Source organism: Balaenoptera physalus (genome assembly GCF_965194825.1).
Source record: "Balaenoptera physalus genome assembly, chromosome: 5".
Classification (NCBI taxonomy): Eukaryota; Metazoa; Chordata; class Mammalia; order Artiodactyla; family Balaenopteridae; genus Balaenoptera; species Balaenoptera physalus.
In genome coordinates, this window is record NC_138884.1 from 93,286,331 (window position 1) to 93,314,162 (window position 27,832).

A 27,832-nucleotide genomic window follows, 5' to 3' on the forward strand; every position below is an offset into this window, starting at 1 on the left:
TGACAAACCCAATGTGGTAAAGAAGATGAAGAAGGCATGGTCTCTTCCCTCAAGGAGCTTACAGTCTAATATGGAGGTCAGCCAACTACAGCCTGTGGGACAAGTCTACTTCACCACCTATTTTTGTAAATTAATTTTTTATTGGAATACAGTCATGGTTCTTATGTTATGTGTTTTCTGTGGATGCCTGTGCAGTCCACAATGACAAGGTTGAATAGTTGGAACAGAAATCGAATGGCCTGCAAAACCTAATAGGCTCACTGTCCAATCCTTCACAGAAAAAGTTTGCCAATCCCTTGCTTAGTAGATATTACAGCACCGAAATACAAGAACAAACAAAATGTTAAAACTGGGCTTGAAAATGTTATGCAAGGTAGAGTTTAATTAAAACTGTAGGAATGGAAGAAGATTCTATGAGCAAAATTTATGTGGACTCTGAAAAACAAGTAGCCATTCAACTGAAAGAAATGAAGAGAGAGCACTGGTTGCTGATAATTTTGAAGTGCTATCAAAGACAAATCACATATCTCTACCAAATGCATACCTAATTATGGCCCAGTAGGGGACAAAGGTTTTTTCCAGGCAATAATAAAAGGAGTTTTCTTGTATCTTTTAAGATATATTACAGGCACCAGTTACTTCTAGATGTTGTGATTAGTATACCAATTTCTTAGCGCCTTATCAAATGTGTGCTAGAACTTATTTATTATTAGAGACTATTTCAACCATTAAAATCAACATTAATATTTTTCCTTACAGAAATAAGTGCTTATGTTAACTCTTTATAATGTATATGCCTTTGGACTTTCTAAATATAAATTTAATTAGTTTAACTGAAGTGTTTTTTTTTAAATAAATTCATAGAAAATATCAAAACAATTATTGGGGAGAAAAGAAAAAACATAATAAGTAAGAGGTTTTGGATGTGTAGACATTTTAAGAGTGATAATGATAGGTAAATATTCATAATGGTTCAAGGGTCCAAATATATTTGCGGGAATCCTATACTAGAATTAGTATTCTCACTTTTGCTTAATTATCTATTGTCATTATTCTTCTACTTAACATATCTCTTCTAATTTATAATGATATCTTTCAGAATAAAATTAAATATTTTAACTTAGATTGTCTACTAAATTGTCTCCTGATTTTCACTATTTTGTGTTCATTTGTTTCCCAGTAATTAAGGCAGAAATTCCATAAATTATGTTTTATTTATGGATTGCACACTAATTAACAATTTACATAACATTTATTTGAATCAGTAGTTTAAGAACATGAATAGCATACAATAATAGGTCACTTGTAGTACTGAGAACATACTGTCTTGATAAATATAATTGAAAACTATAACAGAGTAGAAAAATCTTGCCACAAAATATTATAATACATTTTGAAAATGAGAGAGATATGATATTAGAGAAAGTATAATTTCCAAGTAAAAGAATTCTAAATTGTTAAAATGTTTATGTGATCTTGAGAGAAGGTTAAACATGTCAGTCTCATATATAAATCATAGTTCTCACGCATTTGGCGTAATCTTGGAATATTTGATTTTTTGCTCAATCTAAGCCAATAATGTGAAAACAAACCTTTGATAAGAATGAAGCTATTATCCCAGCATTGAGCTCAGTTAGCTTCATTGGGGACAACAAATAATGCTATCTAATTAATTAGAATGACAGGAAACTGCATGACACATTTCTTATGGCTGGCTGGTTTAACATTCTAAAACCCTCCTGTTGATTAGAACTTGTAAGTTTTAAATAGAAAAGGATGTTAGACATCCCATCTGTTGTGTAGCAGAGCTTCAGGAAAAAAATTAAAAGGTACACTAAAGTCTTGATAAGTTCAAGTCAGCAGAACAAGACAAATGTAACATGTTATCTGATATCCAACATAACTGGCTAACGAATTGTTTCCAAAATTCTTTTGTTTTCCTTCAAGCTATAATTAAGGGAAATGACTATTTCAAAGCTTGGCAGTTTGACCCTATTTGTCATACTGCAGAACACCTAGCTCAAACTCAAAATTTTTCCTCCATGTGTGTATGTGTCCACAACAGGCACAGTTGAAGAAGTACAATTTGTTTTACACCCAACACATTATGCCATGATATAGACTGTTACACAAATCTTCATTCCCTATTATGCACATATTCTGAAGAAATTTGTTAGAAAACATGTATTTAAAAATATACAATTCTATCTTGTGGCTGAAAACACTAATGGAAAAATCATGTACTTTTTGTACTTATTTTGTACTTATTTCACATATATTTGACAAGTATATGGATGGAAAATAAATGGATATATTTAAGTCCATCTGAATTAGGCTGAAACTAGACTCATTGTACATTTGTGTGACATCATATGCAGTCTCCTATAAAATATGAGTGTGTAATTGTGCTATTTGTTACATGTTTGTCCAAAATCATAACTGAACCTAAATCCACAATTATTTACCAAAGCAGTATTAGCTGGTACTGAGGGAGGACCATATATAATGTCAATAAAACTCTCATTCTCATAGAACCAGTCATGAGAAGTAACTAGGAGCAAACTCTAAAAGTGAAATTTAAAAAAAAATACTTTTATACTTTTCCATTTTAATTCAATGGAAGTACCTTCTTTTAGTTTGAAAATGAAAAGCATCAACTATTCAATATTAGATTTTTCAATCTATGGCTAATGTCTAACTCATATGTAAAGTAGGAACCAGGACCACTAGATAGATCAAGGGCAGAAGCTGAGAGGGAATTTGTCTGGAATATAATGAAAGAGGAATAATGGTGATTCATTGCCACTAACGAAAGTTTAGCTCATCAAGGCAAATCTGCCAAATGCTATACTTATCTAGATATGAGATGAAAACAAGATATCATCAACCAGATAATGAAAGTAGATTAGAAGGCCAACATGTAAGTCATAGGTATTCAAAACGTAGATCTTATAGAAAGCATAAACATAGGAGGTAGCAAAAAAAAAAAAAAAAAAAAAGATGATTTAGAAAATAAAGTGCTAGTAGAGAAAACAAGGCTCTTTCGCTCTTTCTCTCTCTCTCTGTATATATATATATATACACACACACACACACACACACACATATGTATATGTTCATTCGTAAACAAAAAATACTTTATGCACACTACACCAGCAATGGGTGGATTCTTTATAAAAGGATGACCAAAGGAAACTGACACTTTGGTGAGGTTAATGGTCTCCAACTTGAATTTGTATTTTTCTAGCTCTCTCCTCTCTCTCTACCCACCATTTCCTCTATCTGGTAAGTTTTTTCCTGATAAATATATCTCAGCAGTTTCTATGTTTTATTTTCCAATTCCACCAAGCAAACACCACTCACTCCCACTACACTGAACTCTTCAGATACATTTATATTTTCCCGTAATCTGCTCTTTATTCTCCACATAAAATGAGATCTTTTAAACTGAATTGAAATGAATCATATCAGATGAATTAGTCCTCTCTTTAAAATCTTGTGAATGGCCTCTTGTTTCCTTAAAATAAAGATCAAAATTATTAATATAACCTATATGACCCAGCCTGTACTACTCTGATACTATACACATACATCAGAGAATAAAATGCTAAGAAAGATGGTTCAAGTTCCAGTCTGTCACTTTGTGACTACATAATCCTGAGCAGGTTTCTGAATTCTCTGAGCCTCAGTTCTATAATCTCTAAAATGGGAAATTATAGAGGTAGGGAATCAAGAAGGTGGAGTAGGAGGACACAGAGCTTTCTTGCCACCATGACACATCAAAAAAAAAAAAAAAATCTACATGTGAAGCAATTCTCACTGAAAACAAACTGGAGACTAGCAGAAAGACTCTTATACAAACAATGTTGTAAAGAAGCATCCTCATAGAGCTGGATAGGAAGGGAAGAGAAGCAATCAGGTCAAGACCAGTGACCCAAGAAGGGGACAAACAATAGGAGGGAGATTACATGTGCTAGTAGATCCTCCCTGAGGGGTAAGTGGTTTGAGCCACATATTGGGCTCCACAGCTCTGGGGTCCAACACTAGGAAGATGAGTCTGCTTAGTTGGTTTGAAAATCAGTGGGATTAATAGGAGGGCTGTAAGAAACCTAGACTCTGCTTATGAAGACTGTGCACATGCTTGCTTACTCCTGAAACAAGGCAGAGGAAGCAGATTGAAACTTCTATGGTGGTTTCCTATGACTGCACAGCATGTGCCCTGACTCACATGGAGTATCTGATCTGGATCCTCTAGCTCCCACCAGCTCCTCACTAGGGAAAAGGCTGCTGTTACCAAAGAGAATGTGCAGTTGAGAGGGAAAGAGCCAGCATGGACCCAGTACTGCACCTGAAAAGAGCAAGGGTGGCCATCACTGGTGCTCATGAAGACAGCAGACGGGGAGTGGTTTGGAACTCTGACTGGTGTGCCAGGACCACCCTAACATACACCCCAACCTGCACCAGTTTCCAGCTCTGGCCCCTCTTGCTCCAGTGGTGCTCCCCTCTGGAGTGAATGTGCTGATGCTGAGAGTGGGGAGAGTGGATACTTAGAGGGAATGGAACCAGCTCAGATCCAAACCTCAGGGCTTCTGCCAGCACCTTGGGACTCAACCCCATTCCCAATAGGACAGTGTTGGCCAATGAACATAGGAGAAGCCCTGACTCACACCTGGTTCCAACTCTAGCTCCTAGATCTTCAGCCCCACCTAACTGCCAGTACTCCCTGGGGTAAATGTGTCTCATGCTCACTTCGGATCCAGCTCTCCCACCAAAACCACTGGGCACAGGTAGACTGCATAGGGACGTTCTCACACAAGTCTCCCTTTTGAGACTGGGATAGGTAACTATTCCACCTAATTTCATAGGGAACAAAGGAAAACAACTGAAAAATCAGCTAATGAAACAGATACATATTTAACAGATGAAGAGCTCAAAGAAACTGTAATAAGAATAGTACTGAACTAAGGAAAAGAATAGATGAACACAATGAGAATTTTAACAAACAACTAGAAAATATAAAGAACCAGTCAGAGCTGAAGAATACAATAACTGATATGAAAAACACACTAGAAAGAATTAATAGCCGACTAGGTGATACAGAAGAATGCATAAGTATTCTGGAAGACAGAATAATGGAAATAACCCAATCAGAACAGCAAAAAGAAAGACAAATTGTAAAATAAGAACAGTTTAAAGGACTCCTAAGACAACATCAAGCATACTAACTTTCACTTTGTAGGGGTTCCAGAAGGAGAAGAAAGAAAAGGGTCAAAATATATTTGATAAAATTATGGCTGAAAATTTCCTGAACCTAAAGAAGGAAATAGATACCCATGTACAGGAAGCACAGAGGGTCCCCAACAAGATAAACCCAAAGAGACCCATACCAAGACATATCATAATTAAAATGGCAAACGTTATAAAAAGAGAATTCTAAAGGCAGCAAGAGAAAAACAAAGAGTCACATATAAAGGAATCCCCCCATAAGGTTATCAGCTGATTTTTCTGCAGAAATTTTGTAGACCAGAAGGGAGTGGCATGATATATTTAAAGTGCTGAAAGGAGAAAACCTACAACCTCGGATACTCTACCCAGAAAAATTATAATTCAGAATTGAAGTAAAGGTAAGAAAGAACTTCTCAGACAAGCAAAAACTAAAGGAATTCATCAATACTAAACCAATCTTAAAAGAAATGTTAAATGGTCTTCTCTAAGTGGAAAAATAAAAGGTTACAACAAGAATTAAGAGTTTATAGAAAAGGAAAAATTCCACTGGTAAAGGCAAATATATAGTAAAGTCTGTGTATAAACAACTTAAATAAGCTAGTACAAAAATTAAAGGACAAAAAATGTAAAATAAACTATAACTACAATAAACAGTGAAGGAATAAACATGAAGATGTAAAATATGACATCAAAAACACAAAACATGGGGGTGGGGAGTAAAAAATGTAGATATTTTAGAAAGCGTTTTAACTTAAATGACTACAAGTTTATAACAAGTAGTTATAGTTAAAGGTCAACATATATGAACCCTATGATAACCACAAATCAAAAAAAAAACCTACAATAGACACTCAGAAACTAGAGAGAAAGAACACAAGCATACCATTAAAGAAAATCATCAAACCACAATGGAAAAAACTAAAAGAAGAAGAACAGAGAACTACAAAAACAACCAGAAACAACTAACCAAATGGCAATAATATATGACTATCAATAATTACTCTAAATGTTAATGGACTAAATGCTCTAATCAAAAGACATTATGTAGTTGACTACCCATCTATATACTGCTTACAAGAGACTCACTTCAGAGTTAAAGACACACACAGATTGAAAGTAAGGGGATGGAAAAAGATATTTCATAGAAATGGAAATGACAAGAAAGCTGAGGTAGCAATACTCATATCTGACAAAATAGACTTTAAAACAAAGTCTATAACAAAAGACAGAGAAGAGAATTATATAATAATAAAGGGATCAATACAAGAAGAGGATATAATATTTGTTAATATATGTACCTAGTATAGAAAACTTAAATATATAAAGCAAATATTAACAGACATAAAGGGAGAAGTTGACAATAATACAATAATAGCAGGGGACTTTAACATCCCATGTACATCAATAAATAGATTATCCAGATATAAAGTCAATAAGGAAACAGTTGGTCAAATGACACATCAGACTGGTTAGACTTAATAGACATCTACAGGACATTCCATCCAAAATCAAAAGAATACACATTCTTTTCAAGTACACATGGAATGTTCTCTAGGATAGATCACATGCTAGGCCATGAAATATGTTTCAACACATTTAAGATGATAGAAACTATATCCAGCATTTTTTCCTGCCTCAACAGTATGAAACTAGAAATAAATTATAGAAAGAAAAATGGGAAAAACACAAACCCTTGAAGACTAAAAGACATGTTACTAAAAAGCTATGGGTCAATGCAGAAATCAAAAGAGAAATTGAAAATACCTGGAGACAAATGAAAAGGGAAACACAACTTTCCAAATACATGGGATACAGCAAAAGCCGTTCTAAGAGAAAAGTTTATAGTGATACAGCCCTAACTCAAGAAACAAGAAAATCTCAAATAAACAACCTAAACTACCATCTAAAGGAATTAGAAAAAGAAGGACAAACAAAGCCCAAAATCAGCAGAAGGAAGGAAACAAAGATCAGAGAGGAAATAAATAAAATAGAGACAAAAAAAAGAAGGAAAGAAAGAAAATATTAATGAAAACAAGAGCTGGTTTTTTGAAAAGATAAGCAAAATTGTTAAGTCTTTAGCCAGGCTCCTCAAGAAACAAAGAGGGAAAACTCAAACAAAATAAAAAATGAATAAGAAGAAATTACAACCAACCACACAAAAAATTATAATAGAATACTACTAACAGTTATATTCCAATAAATAGGAAAACCTAGAAGAAATGGATATATTTTTAGGAACATACAATCTTCTAAGACTGAATCAGGAAGAAATAGACAATCTGAACAGACCAAACACTAGCAGTGAAAATGAATTAGTAATCAAATCTCCCAGCAAACAAAAGTCCAGGAAGGACAAAAGTCACATGATCTTTTCAATAGATGCAGAAGAAGCATTTGACACAATTCAACATCATTCATGATAAAAATACTCATCAAGGTTAGTATAGAGGGAATATATTTCAATATAATAAAGGATGTTTATTATTAATATCATACTCAATGGTGAAAAGCTGAAAGTTCTTCCTCTAAAATCAGGAACAAGACAAGGATATCCACTCTCACCACTTCTATTTAACATAGTATTTGAAGTCTTAGCTACAACAATCAGACAAGAAAAAGGAAAAAAATAATGCGTCCAAATTGGAAGGGAAGAAGTAAAACTGTCATTATTAGCAGAGGACATGATATTATACATAGAAAACCCTAAAGTCTTCACTCAAAAACTATTAGAATTAATAAGTGAATTCAGTAAACTTGTAGAATACAATATTAATATACAGAAAATACATTAGTAATAAACTATCAGAAAGAGAAAGCAAGAAAACAATCTCAAAATTGCATCAAAAAGAATAAAATACCTAGGAATAAATGTAATGAAGGAAGTGAAATAACTATATTTTGAAAACTGTAAAACATTGAGGAAGGAAATTGAAGATGATAAAAAGAAATGTAAAGAGATCCGTGTTCATGGATTGAAAGAATTATTATTGTTAAAATGTCCATAGTACTTAAGGTAATCCACAGAATTAGTGAAATCCTTATCAAAATACCCACAACATTTCTCACAAAACTAAAACAAATAATCCTAAAATTTATGTGAAGACACAAAAATCCCAAATAGCTAAAGTAATCTTGAGGAAAAAAGAACAGAGCTAGAGGTATCAGGCTCCCTGACTTTGGTCTCTACTACAAAGCTACAGATAATCAAAATGGTATGGTACTGGCACAAAAACAGAGACAAAAATCAATGGAACAGAGTAGACAGCCCAGAAATAAATCCACACACTTATGGTCAATTAATATATGACAAAGGATGCAAGAATATACAGTGGGGAAAATAATCTCTTTAATAAATGGTGCTGGGAAAACTGGACAGCTGCATGTAAAAGAATGAAATTAGAACATTTTGTCACACCATATACAAAAATCTCAAAATGGATTAAAGACCTAAATATTGGATGGAACAATAAAACTCATAGAAGAAAGCAGGTAGAACACTATTTGACATAAATCATAACAATATTTCTTGGATCTGTCTCCTAAGGCAAAGAAAATAAAAGCAAAAATAAATAACTGGGACCGAAATAAACTTAAAAGCTTTTTAACAGCAAAGGAAACCAGTGGCAAAACAAAAAAGACAACCTATGGAATTGGAGAAAATATTTGCAAATGACAGGACTGATTGGGGGTAATATCCAAAATATATAAACAGCTTATACAACTCAATATAACAAAATAAGCAATTTGATCAAAAACTGGGCAGAACTGAATAGACATTGTTCCAAAGAAGACATACAGATGACCAATAGGCAAATGAAAAGATGCTCAACATCACTAATCATCAGAGAACTGCAAATCAAAACCACATTGAGATATTACCTTACAATTGTCATAATTGCTATCATAGAAAAAAGAGCACAAATATCAAATGTCAGTGAGGATATGGAGAAAAGAGAACCCTCCTACACTGTTGGTGGGAATGTAAATTGGTACAGCCACTATGAAAAACAGTATGGAAGTTCCTCAAAAAATTAAAAATAGCACTATCATGTGATCCGGTAATTGAGCATATATCCAAAGAAAACAAAAACTAATTGGAAAAGATACATGCAAACCAATGTTCATAGCAGCATTGTCGTTATTTACAGTAGCCAAGATATGGAAACAACCTAAGTGTCCATCTACAGATGAAGGGATAAAGCAGTGGTATATATATATATACATATATATGTATATATATATATACATACCAGAATATTATTCAGCCATAGAAAAGAATGAATTTTCCCAGTTTCAACAACATGAATTGACCTAGAGAGTATTATGCTAAGTGAAATAAGTTAGACAGAAAAAGACAAAGACTGTATGCTATTACTTATATTTGGAATCTAAAAAATAAAGCAAACGAACGAATATAACAAAACAGAAAGAGACACACAGATATAAAGAACAAACTAGTGGTTACCAGGGGGGAGAAGGAAGGGGGAGGGGATTAAGAGGTACAAACTACTGTGTATAAATTAAATAAGCTTCAAGGATATACTGTACAGCACAGAGAATATAGCTAATATTTTATAATAACTTTAAGTGGAGTATAATCTATAAAAATATTGAATCACTATGTTGTACACAGGACACTAACATAATATTGGAAATCAACTGTACTTTAATAAGAAAGGTAACTATCAATTGACATTTCTTTCAGCATTTATCTTTTAAAGTTTTATTTTTAATTATAGTTAGAGGGGCTTTTAGTAACAAACGATAGTGGACTATTTCAACAGGAACATTTTAAAAGGCAACTCCATGTATATTAATTAATTTGGTAGTCCATAACAATATATTTAATTTCTTTTTAGAGAACTAGTATTATTTAATAAGCTGTCCTGTGTCTTGAAGTGACCTAAAAAAGGAGTTTGGATAGAATCTTCTGGATAACTGTGAAGCAGAGAAGAATAGCAAATTTATTGTTATGTAATTACCCATTACTTAGAAGCTCAGTGTATTTTTTTCACTGATGAAACATGCAAATATTTTCTTTCCTACTAAAAATTTTGAGTCTAGTGTAGGTCTCTATCATTTGAATTTGTTACATGCATGATCAACTGAATTAATGTATTTCCAAAAAAGAACTATATTTCTGACATCAAAAAATAAATACATTTAAAAAATGAAAATAAAATGGGAAACTGTAATTAACTGCCTTGAAGGATAACTGTGAAGATTAGAGATTATAAGTATAAAATGCTGACTTTGTAATGAAAATAGCCAATCTATTCAGCACTTTCCAAAAGAAGCTAAGTTTTTGGAGTTTTAAAAACTTGACCAAATTCACATAACTAACAGATGATAGAATGGGAATATCACACACATGCATATACTTTTTTCCCCTCAGAATGCACTGAGACTACCAACAATACAGCTTTCTAAAGATGGGAGGTTACATAGTAATTCTGTAAATGATAGCTGCTAGTATAAGATTAATACTTTCTACTTGTTCCTTCTTTGTATACTTCTTTGTACACTCACTATCTAATTCTGCAGGACAAGTTTTCAACATGGGCCTTCTGATTATGAAGGTGCCTTTGCTGAGTCTTACAATGGAGAGTGAGTGGAAGTCTGCGACCTTACAAAGGAGCGAAAGAAACATGTATCTCCCTAGAAGTTAGGACCCTAGTGACTTTTGATCACGGAGAGCTCAGGAAACCGCATTTTGTTGCTCATGTTAGAAATGGGTATGATTTAAGAGAAGGTTTGCATTGGTAAGAACATAGGTTAACTAAGCCAATATCCACTAACTGTTCACATAACCAATTTCTAACACTGACACACACCCTACACTTCATCCACAAACTTCATTTCTAGTGTGCAAGCTAGAGATAGTTGAATCAAATATTAACCTCTAGATCTTTAGCACTACAGAAGGAGGGGTGTGTGTGCATGTACGTGTACACATGTGTGTGTAAGTAATCTATAGATAAAACCTAAAAGGTGACCTTAAATCAGTAAGAAAGTGATGGATGTGGCACACCCAGTAAAGCTATTTCCAAGTGCTTTAGATTGGAAGAGTTGTAGAGATTCTATTTTGGTTTTTTGAGTTTCACATAGATTCTATTTTGGATCCAAATGTTTCACAGGATGCTATTTTTGTGTTTTAAAAATAAAGAGGTTTACTTAGCTATTTAAAAAGACACTAATTGAGCAAAGTAGGTGGATGTAAATTCAACCATGATATCATGCATAGCACAGATCAAGACACTACATATGCAACATACAGTATCTACACTTAGAACATGAACACATGTATTTATAATACGTCTAGGATTAAAGGGAATTGTAAAACACTTGCCTAAAAAGTCCTTTCTTTCTTTTATTATTTCTGCTATTTACATTATGTAATACAAAACTCTTAAATAATATTCTCACATTAAAAAAATACTTGTTTAGTTAATTAACTCAATCAAGAAACTATAATGCACAATCAAGTCAACTCTTCCCAATTTTAAAGAACTAAATCTTCAATTCTATGAAATTGCATAAGAAAGGCATAATTACTGTGTATCTAGCTTGGTTGCATTAAAATTATACCCTTACTGTAGCCTGTACAAAGGGAATAGCCTAGAAATTACCCAGTAGTTGAAAACAAAAGTTTTCAATCCTGTCTAAACTACTATTATTCAATACTTTGCTCTGGGTTATTCTCAGTCTCCACCTACAGGATATATCTCTATCCTCTGCCCTTTTATTTTCTGTTCTGTGCTTGAGACGAAGATGGAGTATTGTTGACGCCTGTGGACTACATCGTCCAAGTTACCTAGCCAGTTGGCTTCTGGCTGGTAGAGGCAAAAGCAGCAGATCATTGGATAGGAGAAGAGATAGGTTTATTACCCCATCTTGTCAGCACTACCTTCATATTTCTGGCAATAGTTGCATTCCTTTAGAACATCACCAGGTAACCTCTCCTCCTCTCCCAATATCACTCATCTCTGGTAACACTATTTCCTTTCCTGGGTACTTCAATTCCAGTGGAAGCAGTGCTTCCTCAGTGTTGATATGTAGTCTCAGAGATCCTCACCATCCCTTGTTCGTTCTTTTAACTTTGTCCATGCCTCTGTAGTTCCTAACATTTTAGACATCTGGGGTGAACCTGTTTCCTTTTGGGATGCTGACTGATAAAGTCTGTATATCCAATTGATGAGATTCATTTCTGATTTGCTTTTTGCTATAATTATACCATAAACTGATGAACACTTAATCATACATGAATGAATGTTTCACACTGGATTTCACACCATTTTCCTAGATAATAAATTATTCAACATAGTCTAAGGATAGGCATTATCCTTGCAGACAATCACTCTTCATCTCAGGTTGTATGAACACAGATCACACTTTTATTCTAAAGTGATACCATTGTCTTCAAAATGTCATGTGTGACTCATGCCTTCTCTAGTTACCCTTCCCCAAATAGTAATGTGAGATTGTGACCACCCTGACATATCTTATTCTATAATTTCCAGATGTTACTAATACGTGTCATATATGTTCTCACAAACAACCTTTCTCTTTGTCCAATAGTATTCTCTGACTTACCCTAGTCACCTTCATTGCTGAAGTGTTAACAATCTAAACAACATCATGTGCAGAACAGATCTGTTCTGCCTGCTTTTTCACTGTCACTGTGCTAAAGCTTCCAACAGAAGTAATACATGCACTGGAGTCTTCTGTTGACCAAAACCATGCCTCACTGAAAAGACTGACTGTCTCTAATTTTGCATCCACTTTCTTACCTAAACTTAAGAGTAATATTGCCGAGACCCCCAATTTCTCACTAGAGTCTTAGTAAATATAACTTTTTTCAGCTTACCCATCTCATTAGCCAGGAGTTTCATTAAGAATCAAGGAACTCAGGCCAAGGACCAAATATACCAAACATGAACTACAGGTTGTAAGAAACCTTTTTGGGGGAACTTCCTTATGTGTGAGCATTTTGTTATACCCTTTATGGCAAACCCTCATGCAAATTTTGACTCTCCTACTCCAGTTGGCAAGACATGCTTAGAACTCTCTGAAACCAAGTGATGCAGCTGAGATCACTTGACTTGCACAAATTGATGTTTAGGGTGTCAGATTCATGAAACTGTCTTTGTAGGTATTTTCTTCCTGTTTTTGGATGCATAAAATCATATTGAGGAACACCCTTAGGATCAATAATGTCTTACTTACACTCAAATTCTGATATCAAGTGGGCAATGCCTAAATTAACAATGGTGGATGGCTATTTCTTCTACCTTCACTACACACAGGAACTGAGCTTATTCAGTCACTCTTCATAATTTGTCCTGTTACTTGATTATCTTTATGGCCAAAAATTCTTCTTTTAGGTTATACTTAACCCAAACCCTCCTTTTCCCAAACTATCTTTGCAATTCTGTTATATCAGTTTATGTCTTCCATAAAATCATTGCCTATAATGAATGTAGTGATTCAATTTTATTTTCCACTTTTCAGGATAACAAAAAAAATTATTTCCTTAAATATTTCCCAAATGCCATGTAACAGTTGATAATCAGGATCTTGAACAGTGAAATGGAAGACAAGATGATACATGAAAGAAATTCGAGTCTATTTAATTTAACTTTTTGATTCAAAAATCTGAAAGAACTTTTTCAATTAAAAGACAATTTCATATTTAAAGCTCCTTTTGCAGCTATGCTGCTTGGAGAAAATTCTATGCATAGTCACCAAAGCTGTCTATTTTGAAGAGCAGTCCACCAGTTTCCCCCTCATAATCATGTATGTTGCTGGTTTAAAAAAATATTTTTCTGGACAATATCTCACACTAGCTAAGTTTAAAACTATGTGGGGTGGGAGGTGAAGTGTTTTAAGAAGCAGCCTAGCTGACTTCAATGCCTTCTAAAGTTAAAGTAGTTTCTTTAAGGAAGAAAATATTTTGCATGTGTCTTTGTATTGCCAACACCTACTGCAGTGACTAGAACAAAAAAGCAAATCAATAAAGATTTATTAAATAATGGAATTGGTTGATTTCTTTGGCTGCCATTTTCTCCTCAATGTGGCTTTTATCCTACATGACATACTTCCTTTATTTTGTAACGTTTTACAGGTAACATCAATTCTCTTCTCCCTTCACTCCCACGACCTGCGACACTTCGTTCTTATCCTACCTCTTACGCCACTTCTTTTTATTTTTACTTTCCTCTTTTCTTTTTATAAGGTTACTATTATTTCCACTTTACAGAGAAGATACAAGAATCAAAAAGTTTAAGTAAAATTTTCAAATATTAAATATTATGTTGCAAAGCAAGGATAGTGACTCACTTTTTCTACTATTTATTTTTGCATTTTTGAACTCATCCTTAGCACTTACCTAGCATCGAACCATTTTAATCACTTAGAAAAACTTTATAATATTAATGAGTGAATGAATGAATGTCTGAATGCTATAGGGTCTCTGATTTGAAAGAACATTAAAGGTTGTCTAATTTAATTTCTCAATAGTTAAAATCATAAGTTTAGTATGTATGTGTGAGGGCTTTTAGATTGAATATTAAAGATGTCGATGTCTGTGACTGTCATTGTACAAGTGCAGAGAATTTTAATAGTTTGTCTATTAGTAGTCTATCTATATGAGGCTTAATGAACTCCTAAGATGTTTTAAACTTATTTTCCCCAAAGAGGAGGTATGTTCCCCTGACTTGACCTAAGGAAATTCTTAGTCATTCAAAGTGTTTTTCCCTAGGATTAGTCTCCCTGGCTAGCCTTCTTGGGCTCAGTTGTGGGCATAGATATGGATAAGACACCTTCATCCAGCTTTGCAGACATCAGAGATCCCAGCAGCATGCATAGCCAAAGAGGGACATGACTGTTAATGAAGAATAATAGGAAAGTCACATGGTAGCTGAAAGACTTGCTCATATAACAAAGCGAATCCTCTGAAGCCTTCTAGAATAATTGAGGAAAAACAATTTGTGCAACAAAGATTTGAAGGTCTCTTAATAGTAACTGAAGACAATATTCAGGAAAATGTGGGTAATTATCTTGGTAATTCTTCCATTCTTTTCAGTATCGAAAGAATAATGGGAATAAAACAATTACACATTTTCAAGCCACAAATTTAAACACCACCACAATATTCCTAGGTTTCCTTTGAGAAATGCAAGCATCTCAAATTCCAGATTTGAGTCTTTTGTTGGTACATTTATTCATTCATCATTTAATAAGCATTTTCTGAATACAAACCATGGGTCAAGCACTGTGCAAGATTTTTCAATACAGAATTGAATAAAACAATACTTATTATCATGTAACTCATAGTCTAGTGGATGATACAGAAATATAAACATATAATTCCATGGAGATAAGTTTTAAAAGAATATTATAAAAATTGTGACAACACAGAGGAGGCAGCAATAAATATGCTGTTTTATGAACAAATTACAAATATTTTCACTATTATTTCTCACAGCCTACTTTTTCTCTCAATGTTCCAGTTACAGATCTTTTCTCAAAATGAATCATATCAATAAAGGAGCATTCATTTCAACATCTGGGACTGCATTAATTAAAATTCACCTTAACAATCATAAACTGAATGTCTATTATGAGGAATTACTAGTTATTTTTTATACAACAATCCACCTATAGAGGTCAGTAGGAGTTCAAACTGTATCTGGAGAGATAGATAGCTATCAATGAACTTAATAGGAGAATGATTTTCCAGTAAAAGTTATTCTAATAATTTGCAAAAAGAAAAGAGGAGCGGATAGGTTTAACTCAAACTGAGGAACCTGGAAAAAAAAAAAAAGGTATGTAATGGTAAATACTGAAAATACCAGTAAAGACAGGTTGAACTTTGACAAATACCTTAGGAGAGTGTTTTCTAGGTAAAGGGATTTGTGCAAAAGACAGAGTAAAAAAGTGCAGAGCATACTAACTGATCAGTTCTGGATAATTAAAGAAGAAGCTGCACAAGTGCAAGAAGATTTAACACCAGGTAAGTGTGTATAAAGAAGATGTGGCATATATATATATATATATGTGTGTGTGTGTGTGTGTTGTGTGTGTGTGTGTGTGTATACACACACACACACACACAGTGGAGTATTATTCAGGTATGACAAAGAAGCAAATCCTGCCATTTGCAACAACATGGCTGGACATCCGGGACAAGTCAGACAGAGAAAGCCAAATACTGCATGACATCACTTATATGTGGAACCTAAAAAGTCAAATTCATAGAAGCAGAGAGTACAATTCTGGTTTCCAGAAGCTAGGGGCTGGGGAAATTGGGAAGAAGTTGGTCAATGGGTACAAACATCCAGTTATGAATAAATTCTGGAATTCTAATGCACAGCATTTTGATGATAGTCAATGACAGTGTATTATATACTTGAAAGTTGCTAAGAGACTAGGTCTTAAATGTTCTTACCACAAAATGAAATGATATTCTTGTGACATGATGGAGATGTTAACTGATGCTATGGTGGTAATAATATTGTGATATACATAATAATATTGTGATATACAAATCAACATGTTGTACACCTTACACAAATACAGTGTTATATGTCAATTATATCTTAATTTTCAAAAAAAGAAAAAAAAAAAGAAAAGTTTGGAAAATCTGGTTGGGCTTGGATTATGGAGGGCTTGGGAGGAATTTGCCTTTTGTTCAATGTGTAAATGGGAATCACTAAAGGTTTTAATAAAATATGTGAATTAATAGCTTAGAGAAGGAGAAAAGGTAGAGCATAAGTGCAAAGGATTAAAAAAATGGGAAACATGTAATTCAAAGAACTGGAGTAGGGAAATAACCCACAAATGAAATAGAGCATTCAGAGAGTTAGGAAATAAAACAGAAACAAAGAATTTATGGCAAGGTTCATATATCCAAGATTAAGCCTAAACTCATCTATTAAAGTTATCATTGCCAGCAATGCTAACTAATAGCCTTAGACCAACTAAACAGCTTGTGCTCTGCATCGTATACATTTCTAGATGTAACTGAATTAATTCTACTGAGGGCAAATGTTTCAAACTGTCAGGCAATAAAATGGATTGGCATGTGTCATTTCATTTTCAGTGTTTCTTTAAAAATTAGACAACATAAAGAAAATTTGGTGGGTTCACATAAAAAGAATCTGGAGGTCTGTCTTCTCAAAAAATATGAAAATAATGCAAGATGATCTGACAGGCTTTGGCTTGTGCTTTTCTGTGTGTCAACAACTGATTGTTGTCATTAGACACTACAGTGCACTAAAATCCTTACCACCCACTATGGAATTCCTGACATCACTGCAGGATCCATTATCCATTATCATCAGGTTTCTATCATTATATTCATAGAAAGGAAACACTTCTCTGTAATCACGCTTCTATCAAATGTGTAGACACTAAACATAGACCAAGGGGGAATATGTTTCTCAAGATAATTGGTACAAAATCAATTTCAAAACCTAGAACAGTTCCTGGAATAAAGTAGGCTTTAAACAAATATGTATTCATTGAATGAATAAATTTCTACTGTCTATCTACTTTTAATTACCTGCCTAGGCCACAGCAGACATTTGAATGTTGGAATCAATGTCAGGGATGTACTGTACAGGTTCTGCGTAACTCAGTTTATCCATGACCAATACAAAGGAAACAACTAAGGATCTCATGGGTCATTGCAAGAACAGTGGAATTCAAGAATTCCAAAAATATAATGTTTTTTCTGCCTTTCACATTCATGCTAATGGCTTTTTTTTTTTTTTTGGCTCTAGCCCCAAACAATTTATACCAATAGAATGAGCATTGACCCAACTTGCCAGTCACAATAGTAAACATTTACTTTAAAATAATTGCAATGTAAAAAATAAAAAGCTGTATTGAATATATATAGAATCGTTTATAGACTTGTAAGAAAGATACTGGCATAAACAATCATCAAATACTACATGAAACGATTTAATGGAAGCAAGAGAAATGTGCCTGTGGTGCCTCTTCTATCAGTTTGATCAATTTCTCTTCCCTTTCCTCCCTGTTTCTAACAAAAGCATGTTGATTTTTAAACAGTGTTTTTGTTTATTGTTTCATTTTCTTTTTCTCTGCTTGGGTCTGCTATTAGAGGAGAAAGAAACTTTCTGCCAAGATATAATCCTCCTGATTATTTTATTATTCATATGCAGAAACTAAAGTCCTTCATGAAACCAGAGAATGCTTATGGAAATGCTATCAGCACTTTGATATGGAAATAGGATAGAACAGTGCTAGAAACTGGAAACAAAGGAGAGGGAATTACAATCAGTGTACCAGTGTAAAAAATAGTGTATCGTTGATGAGAAACTGAATATACAAATGGACTATAGCCAGACCATACATAAAAACGGATCTTGGACCCAGAACTTGCAGCAATCTGCCCAGGAAACCAAACCCTTTATATCTATAATAAACAACCCAGGAGGCAAGCCTGCTATAAATCAGATTTGCCAGAAGACAGATTGCTATCTCTAGTGATAATCCAGGAAGTTAAATAATAATTCTGAAAGAAGTGGCCCAAAATGACCAGTACTTGATTAATAACTGACAACTTCCTTAATTTTTGACCCACTTCCAACTCAGGACCAACCAGAGAAAGCCAATTATGCTCCCCTAACCAATCCACATAAGATGCCCTACTTCTAGTTAGCTTACCTACAGCTTCCCCTACCAAGTCTCCGTTCAGGACACACCTGAAGGCTGCCCTCCTTTTCATATAAAGTTTCCTCACTCCTCTGCCTGCCTTTGAGTCTCTGCCAAAATACAGGGAATGGTGGCTGACCTCTTACTATAGCAAGCTCAGAATAAACCTCCTTGGCTTTTCTTATTTGGTTGGTCTTCACTTTTTCTGCATTGAAGATGCTTAAGAAGGTGCCTAATTCAAAAGTCAATAGACAGGAAAAGTCAAGAATTGCATTATAATTTATGTAATATATAGGTGAGAATACTTTTTATTTTTGATCTCTCACAATCAATTTTAGACATAATATTTATGAGGCTGATGTCAGTAGGGTTTATTTGTTTATTTATTTTTTGGTTTATTGAGTTTTCAGTTCTCCAGCTGCAGAGGAAAAACACAGGTAAACCACTCATACCTCTTCCTCTCTCTCCCACTTACTATCAAAAGTCCTTTTCTCCAAGATCCTTCACTTTGCCTCTCTTTTCCACTTCTCACCCTGTATCATCTTCTAGCCATCACCATTTTCATTTTTTCTCCAAGAAAATAATATTCAAAAGTCCATACAAGTACCAGCACATCAGTGAAGATCCAACCATATCAGGATTTAACAACAGCAACAATGTCCCAAAATAGATCACGGGGAGAAAATAATAGGGAATTTCTAGTGGTTTATTATTCTGTTCACAAACTCTCAACCAATGATCTATAATAATAATGTGGTTAATAATTATATAGCACTCATGATAAGCCAGGATCCCTTTAAAAAGTGTAGTAATTATCTATTGCTGAATAACAAACTACTCACAAAACTTAGTGGCTTAGGACAATCAGCTTTCATTCACCCAAAATTTCCATGAGTCAGGAATATGGGAGAGGCATAGTGGTCAGATTTTGACTTAGAGTCTCTGATGAGGCGACAGACAAAACAAAGACCAGGGTTTCAGTCATGTGAACATTTGACTGGAGCAGGAGGAGCTGCTTCCCAGAGGGCTCGTTCTTATGGCTGCTGTTAGGGGCCCTCAGTTTCTCACTGTGTGTTGGCAAGATGCCTCAGTTCCTCATCACATGGACCTCTAGAGGGGACTGCTTGAATCTTCTCCAAAGAGATCTGGCTTCCTCCACAATCAATGATCCAAGAGAAAGAAACAGTAGGAAGCCACAATGCCTTTGGTGATCTCATCTCCGAAGTCACACCTGTCACTTCCACCTTATTCTAATTGTTAGGAGTGAGTTAGTAAGTCTAGCCCACACTCAAGTAAAAGGGACTTATGCTCCACTTTTTGCAGAGCATGTCAAAGATTTTGTGGATGTATTATAAACCACACCAAAGTGTTTTATACAACTATTAACTCAATCTCTCCTAAAATTCCATGAAATAGTATTACTATCCCTGTTTCACAGATGAAGAACTGAGGCTCAAAGAAACTAAATGATTTGTTCTCACAGCCAGCACATTGCAGAGCCAGGATTTGGATTTAGACAATCTGGTTTGTGAGTCTCTACCTTTAACTTCTGTGCTAAAATTGTCTTTCTGGCTACAATCTGCACACCTCATTTGACAACAGATTATTTTTCAGTTCTGAGAATATCTTCTGCTAGATCCATATCACTTGTGATTCCTGGTTCCCACACTTCCTCTCTTCTAGTTTTTTTCTCCCATCTGCTGGAGCAGCACCCTTCTTTTGAAAGTTAACAGGTAGGATTCACCAGTGCTTTTCAGAGCTCTGATCTCCTTGCTTACGGAGGAAGTTACCTCGCTCAAGAGCATGATTTTCTTTTCTCCTCTGACTGTGTCTCTTGCAGTCAGAGAAAAAGTGAGCTCACTCCACTGAGAAGCATGGCTGATTACATTTAGAGGCCCAAGACATTGAAGAGATTATTGGCTAAAAAACATGATGGGAGAGGCACTGGTAAATCAAAATAAAAATGATAGTTAATTGCAAGATAAGGTAATGCAAGGAAATGCCTAGTGCTTTATTTTTCAATTTTGACTCCGTCCATGCTTCTGAGGAAATAGCCAACAACAAATACTTCCATTTTGTTTTCATGGCTCTGTTTTGTGAGTTCCCTAAGCCCCCATTTGATTTGACTCTTAAATATTACTAGTACTGAAAAGAGGTTTATGCCTCAAAGGGACACAGGCACAGAACATTGTCATACTAATTCTTAGGACCCATACTAGCAATGTGTATTATATCAATGGTACTGTGGGTTAACTGGACAATTACTGATAATATTTCCTCAATGGGGAAAATTTATAATCTAAAGAGATGACATAAAACAATTGAGAACCAAATGGCTATTAATAGTATTCCAATGTAGAAATCCTCCTATAATTAGGAAAAGTATTTCAATATGTTCAGTGATCCAGTATTTTAACATTGTTAGATTCAGCAAGAACAATTCTTTCTAAAATATTTCTGAAGTACTTTGTCTGATATAATTCATTTAAGAATTTCAAGAAAACAAAGAAGTTAATCTAACATAATAGCAAATCAGTGTTAGGAATCAATCCTAGAGATTTATGCACATTTTAGAATTTTAAAAAAATTACTGGAGAAAAGCTTTAAATGGTACTGATTTTAATATATTTTCTGTCACCATGTATGAAAGCATACACACATCTTTCAAAACATAACTTCACTAAGACAAATGCATAATTTAAATGTTTGTTTATCTTTTTAATTGCTGGTCATTTTTAACAGTTTACCTGGGACTTCCTTGGTGGCGCAGTGGTCGGGAGTCCGGCTGCCAGTGCAGGGGACACAGGTTTGAGCCCTGGTCCATGAGGATCCCACATGCCGCAGAGCAACTGAGCCCTGGCACCACAACTACTGAGCCTGTGCTCTAGAACTCCCAAACCACAACTACTGAGACCGTGTGCCACAACTACTGAAGCCCGTGCGCCTAGAGCCCGTGCTCCACAACAAGAGAAGCCACCTCAATGAGAAGCCCGCACACTGCAACAAAGAGTAGCCCCCACTAGCCACAAATGGAGAAAACCTGCATGCAGCAATGAAGACCCAATGCAGCCAAAAATAAATAAATAAATTTATAAAGAAAAAATAACAGTTTACCAGTGTCTGTGTGATGTCTGTCTAATAAGATTTCTCTTCCATTTAGTGATTTTGATGAAATCTTCAGGTAGGCTTGGTCAGACTTAGTCTTTATGAACCTCAGACTGATGGATCATTCACCATCACACTCTCATAATTGTGATCAGTTTGTCCTATTTTAATTGTGTTTGTGCCTCCTAGTGCATAAAATGTGTTGAACAGTGTGGATGATCTCTTAGGAAATGTTAGGCCAAGCCCTCCAGAGGCAGCTCATGTTAATGTTAACACAAATTACACCCATGGTCAAAAAAACCGGTCCATACAAGGGGTTAGGTGAAACTAGATAGGATTTCTTTTTTCTTCAAATATACATTCGTGTGTAACATGGGAAGAAACACACTTTTTTAACCTAATATTAAACCAGGTATTCATAGTCTCTGTCTTCTAGAAACCCTAAAAATCATAAACCTCACCTCTTTAAAAGTGTGCTGTCCATCCCACTTAGAGAAGGTACATCCTGGGGTTAAATGTGGTGGGATTATTTACATGAACACCTGAACTCTATAACCTCCCATTGTCCTAGGAGCTTATTACTAAAGATAACCTGACTTTGATTGAATTAAAGAAAGGCTGGCAGGAGATTGGGATCAAGATTACAGGCTTAGCATGTATATCATCTCTCAAAATGGCAGAGAATATTTTTCTTTCAAAATATATATCAAGAGCAGTGCCAGAAAATAAGAACTATTACCATCCATGGACCAACATTGTTTTGAAAAATTCCTAGAGAATAGAAAGCAGATGGAATCAGATAAATGGAGTAGAAAATCCATGAAGTATTTGCAGGAGACAAGTAGGGTAGGCCTGCTGGGAAGAAGGGAGTGGTCAGAGGGAGGCCTGGGGCAATTGACAGAGTGATGTATGGACTGACTGCCCTGGGCTCTGTTGGGTTTCTAGCCACAGGCTCTCCACTCTCCCTGGAATTTGATGATTAAATGACTGCACCACATCTGCCTCCCTGACAATCAAGTGGTTGTGGGTGCTGGGCTTCAAGAGGCACAGGGAGGTCACAGATGGCCAGCATTCTCAGGGAAGATAGAAGCATCATAGAGGAAAATAAGCTATATAGCATCTCTAAGTGTAGAACTTTTCACTCATAACACTAGGGGTGGTCCTTCTAATCAGGTTTTACTCTGTCTACTTTTCCAGTGTTTAGATAGTTTATAAGACTATTTAGTCTTATTTATTTCTGTTTAGCAAAGAAAGTCTCAACCTAAGAAGATGGAGAGAAAAGCAGAAACGTAATGCATTCTGACCCTAGAACAACAGACCGTGCTCTTAATTATTTGCGGCAGCCTAATGGAAGATCAGACTTCAGCTGACTCTGCTTTCCTATCATGCCAGGTGCAGCTTGGTCAGGTGGAGTCTGGATTCCTGATACAATGCTTCAGTCAGCCTATGACACATTTTTTTGTGTCAAGGAAGTACTTTCCGTTTGGTTTTAAGCTCAGAAATAGCATGTTCCTTGAATGATGAAGGCATGTAGATTTACAATTTTTTTTTATTTTATTGAATTTTAAGGCAGACTTGAAATGATGCTTTACATTATTTACTTTAACCTCTTTGGTATTTCAATAACTTTGAAGTTTTTGCAGATGGATAATTGGAAAAATCAAGTCAACTTACTTCTTGCTAATTTTAGGTCATGAAAATTTTTCATCTTCCAGTAGAAATAGATGGGATCAAAGGAACTAGGCAAAGACATGGTTAGAATCTTTCTATTTCTGAATCTGTACATGTGTTTCTTCCATCTGACTGTGTCGTATGCTCGGCTCTGTGATGACATTGTTACAGTTATCATTCTGCTCCCTCACTAACTTATAAAATCCAGAATCATGAATTCAGCTTCAACTAGATGCAGAGCATCATGCTATTGTTAGGTCAAACTTCACCTAATACATATAAAATCCCAAGTATGTGAGAGTCTCCTGTGGTGTTGCTTCAGGTTTAATGGAGCACATGTGGTTGAGCGAAATGGGAGGAGGGGCTCCGGGAATTCAGATGGGGACTGTAAATTCGAAGTGTTTGCTTTTTGAAAACTAATGAGTGCTCTTCTCACTAAAAATATTTTGTATAATAAGCTTTATATTCGCAAGAAAAGCAAGGCAGTGAAAAGGTAGACAAAACCACATCAACAAAACATGATTAATAAGGAGTTATCAGTTTACATTGTTACATTTTTAGGTGAGATTAAGGCCCATACTATGAATTTATATTAAAGACACCACTGAGAATATTTCAGTCAGGATGCTTTAGGCTTCAGATCAGGTTTGAAGGAGTATCACATATGAGGTGACATAAGCAACAATAACTAACTCCACATAGGCCCAGTTTGAAAGCTCAATAGAACCATTAAAAAACACACAGTTGGTGTGGTGGTTTTATAAAATCATGAAGAAAAATACCCATCTTCCTGACTCCTTGCTTCACTCACTCTCCAGCTTTCCTCATCTCCTGTTATAAAGATTAAGCACATACCTCCCAGTTCCTCATTTTTCCCTTCTTGTTGTTTTCTGACCATTCAAAGACCCCTGTCATCAGTCTGACCTATTTCAAAATACCTGGCTACAAAATCAAATCTATTCCATTTCCATCCCTTCATTAACTCCTATTTCCTCCGTACAGCTGGATCTCATGTAGTCCTTTGAGAAAAGAAATATTAACAAATGAACTGGCTTTATCGTTCTGTACACAGAGAAAGCAGCTTTTACAATTACATTCCTTCCAAAAGACAGTTTTTGTTCTCTGTGTCTCAAGATGTATAGAATAAGGTCCCTGCCATTGAGTGGTTAGTATCTTAATTTCAGATGTTTATCTGTAAGTGGTGGAATTGCTGAAAATATTAGCAGACTAAACTGACTGAGTTTCAGAGAAGGACACCTTTCCAACATTAGTAAAATCACACCTCAAAACAAGTAATAATAGCCCTGGGATGAGTAGAAAGGAAGGACACGTTCTCCTGGGGGAGAGAAAATCACTTTCATTTATTTATTCATACCTAGAAATATGGTCTCTTGTAAGGATTTTTGAGCTTCATTATATACATGTATTTTGACATATTTATACAGTACTTTATATTAAAAATATAAATTTATATTTTAAAAATTGTTATATTAAAAATCTCAATGTTGGTCACTAAGAAGGAAACAGAGATAACTATGACTTAAATACAAAATAAAAAAAACTGAGTGAGAAGGATTTACAGTTCCAGAAACAATCTCTCCTGGCTTCCCAACACTATCTGATGGAGCATCTGACAACTAAAGGCAATGGTTTCAAAGATCTGGTTGTCTCTATCCTCCTGGCTAGCAGATCCGGCTGATATAGAGAACTCACTCCCCAGTGCAAGTTGGTCTCATGCCCTGAGGATGCCAGGCATGCTCGCAGCCACAGAGCTGCTTTCTTCATGGCAGCCAGGCCCAGCTCTCATTCTTTTCCAGGGCCTTTCTGACTCACTGGCACATGGTGGCTCCAAGTTGTTCTAGATTTTCTCTCATCAAACATTTTTGGCCATAAAATTACGACAAGTGGTTTGTAGAAAGTGAGTTAGGAAAGAAGTATTAGATATTGGCCTCTGGATCCTAAAGTAAGAACTAAATTGAATTCTGCTCAACAAACTGTGCTCAACTTCTCTAGTTTGTAGTGAAACGTTTCACAGAACAATGCCAACTGCTCAAAACTTGACATGAGAGAGGGAATGAGAGGGAAAGAGAGGGAGGGAGAGAAAGAGTGAGCACGAGAAAGAATTATTGACAGTCATAAAAATATAGTTTTTGCCCACATGTTTAATAGCACCAAACAATATAAATTTATTCCAGAAGAAATGTTAATTTTTGATTAATAAAATGACCTATTTGAATAGACTGACCTGCTACCCTCTGAGGTCTCCATGATTGTGTTTACTCCTAGGGTAACTAATTGAGAGAAGTTGCATGCATTCTTTCAACCTAGTTATATGTGAAAGAAGGAAGGAAGGACATGGCAAATTAAGGGTGACTACTGCATAGTAAATGTTGGTACACGTTCATACAAACTGTTTTGGGAAATAATTTGCAAGACTCGAATTGCAAAGGCTCAAATATATATGGTCACAGTTATGTAAAAGCCATCTGTACTTTAGTTACTCTACCTAATTATATTTTGTTAGACTTACTGTTGACCTAGATGCTGGTATACTGTCATGAGTAACTTACAGTTTTTATCAATATATTCCTGTATCCAAAGAAATTACTACCTTTACTAAAACTTATGAGAGAGGTACAAGGACAGAGAGAGAAAAATCCAAGTCTTTGCAGATCCAAAGATGGTGGGCCTCAGGTTGTGTGAATCATCATGATTTTAAGACATTGCCTGAAATCTCCTGATATTTCTTCTGCCTAATTTTAATACCAATTACTTACCTATTTCAAAAATGAAGTGATGAGTAGGAATTCTAATCCTGAACTCTCTATTTTTCCTCTGTAATAGATTCAGCATTTTTGAGGAAACAATACCTTTATTTAGGTGAGTGAAAAGGCCTTTCGAGACATTTCATTAAATCACACACACACACACACACACACACACACAAACCTGTGACAAAACTACAGGATACTGTTATTATCTTCAATTTCCAGATGGAAAAGTAAGGATAGAAAGAGTGTAGTTACCTTCTTAGCAGTACCTAGTGGATGCCTGAGAAGCTGGCCTTGCAGGCTCCATCCTGTACTCTCCATCCATACTCCAGGCCTACTTGAGTCTGCCTTTCTAATATACTACACACCTTCATGTTGGAATCATACTTATTGCTTATATATTGCTTCCAACTACTTAGTCATCAAGTGCCTTGTGCGTTACAATTTTTTTTTAATAGATCTTTATTGGAGTATAATTACTTCACAATACTGTGTTAGTTTCTGTTGTACACCAAAGTGAATCATTGCCGCACTATTTACAATAGCCAGGACATGGAACCAACCTAAATGTCCATCGACAGATGAATGGATAAAGAGGATGTGGCACATATATACAATGGAATATTACTCAGCCATAAAAAGAAACAAAATTGAGTTATTTGTGCATTACAATTTAATGTGAATGCTTGGCTCATGTTTCCTCCAGTGACTATTTCTCATCCACTCTGCTAGTGATGGGTAACTGAATAAAAATTCCTGGAGTAAATTAAGCCAGTCAGATTCTCTATCCATTAGTAATTTGAAGCATGATCAAAAGGACACATACATTAAAATTGTGTTGATACAAAATGAGAGTGCCCCAAAGCAAAAAGAAGATAGACATGCTTGTACAGCAGAGCACTTGGGGACAACCTGGTCTCTAGCCTTTCTGCAGTTTCATTGTTCAACATTTCTATTGATCTACAATTTACAATAATTTCCACCCATCATTTTTCCTTAAGAGGCACATAACCAAGAGAAAGTTATAATTCAATATAGTTTGTGGCTCTCTTATAAACGCTATTCTATTTATTGGCATCTTAAGTGAAGGTTTAAAAAAATCCTCTGATCACATCATTACTAATATTGCCAAATGATGTTTCCTCTATTATCACCAAACTTTGTTGATTGCTTGCTTCTTAGTGTTCTCACATAATTTAACCTCCTTTCACTAAGAAGTATGCTATCTTTCATCTAAGGAAATATTCACTCAAAAGCACCTGTTCTACAAAGTTCATTTTAGCTTGAACCTATTCTTTTATTTATTGATTTGTCAGCAAAATTAAAGAAAAAACAGCTAGATAAGCATCCTATATCTACCAAATTTAAGAACAATA

The 27,832-nt window shown here is 35.1% G+C and overlaps 1 long non-coding RNA gene across 1 annotated transcript in view; it reads right to left on the reverse strand.

Moving 5' to 3' along the window:
- Nucleotides 1–128: 128 nt before the first annotated feature.
- Nucleotides 129–27,832, reverse strand: part of LOC309662149 — a 31,784-nt gene continuing 4,080 nt past the window's right edge. Inside the window, exon 2 of the long non-coding RNA XR_014264539.1 lies at nt 129–27,832. This is a non-coding gene — a long non-coding RNA (uncharacterized lncRNA).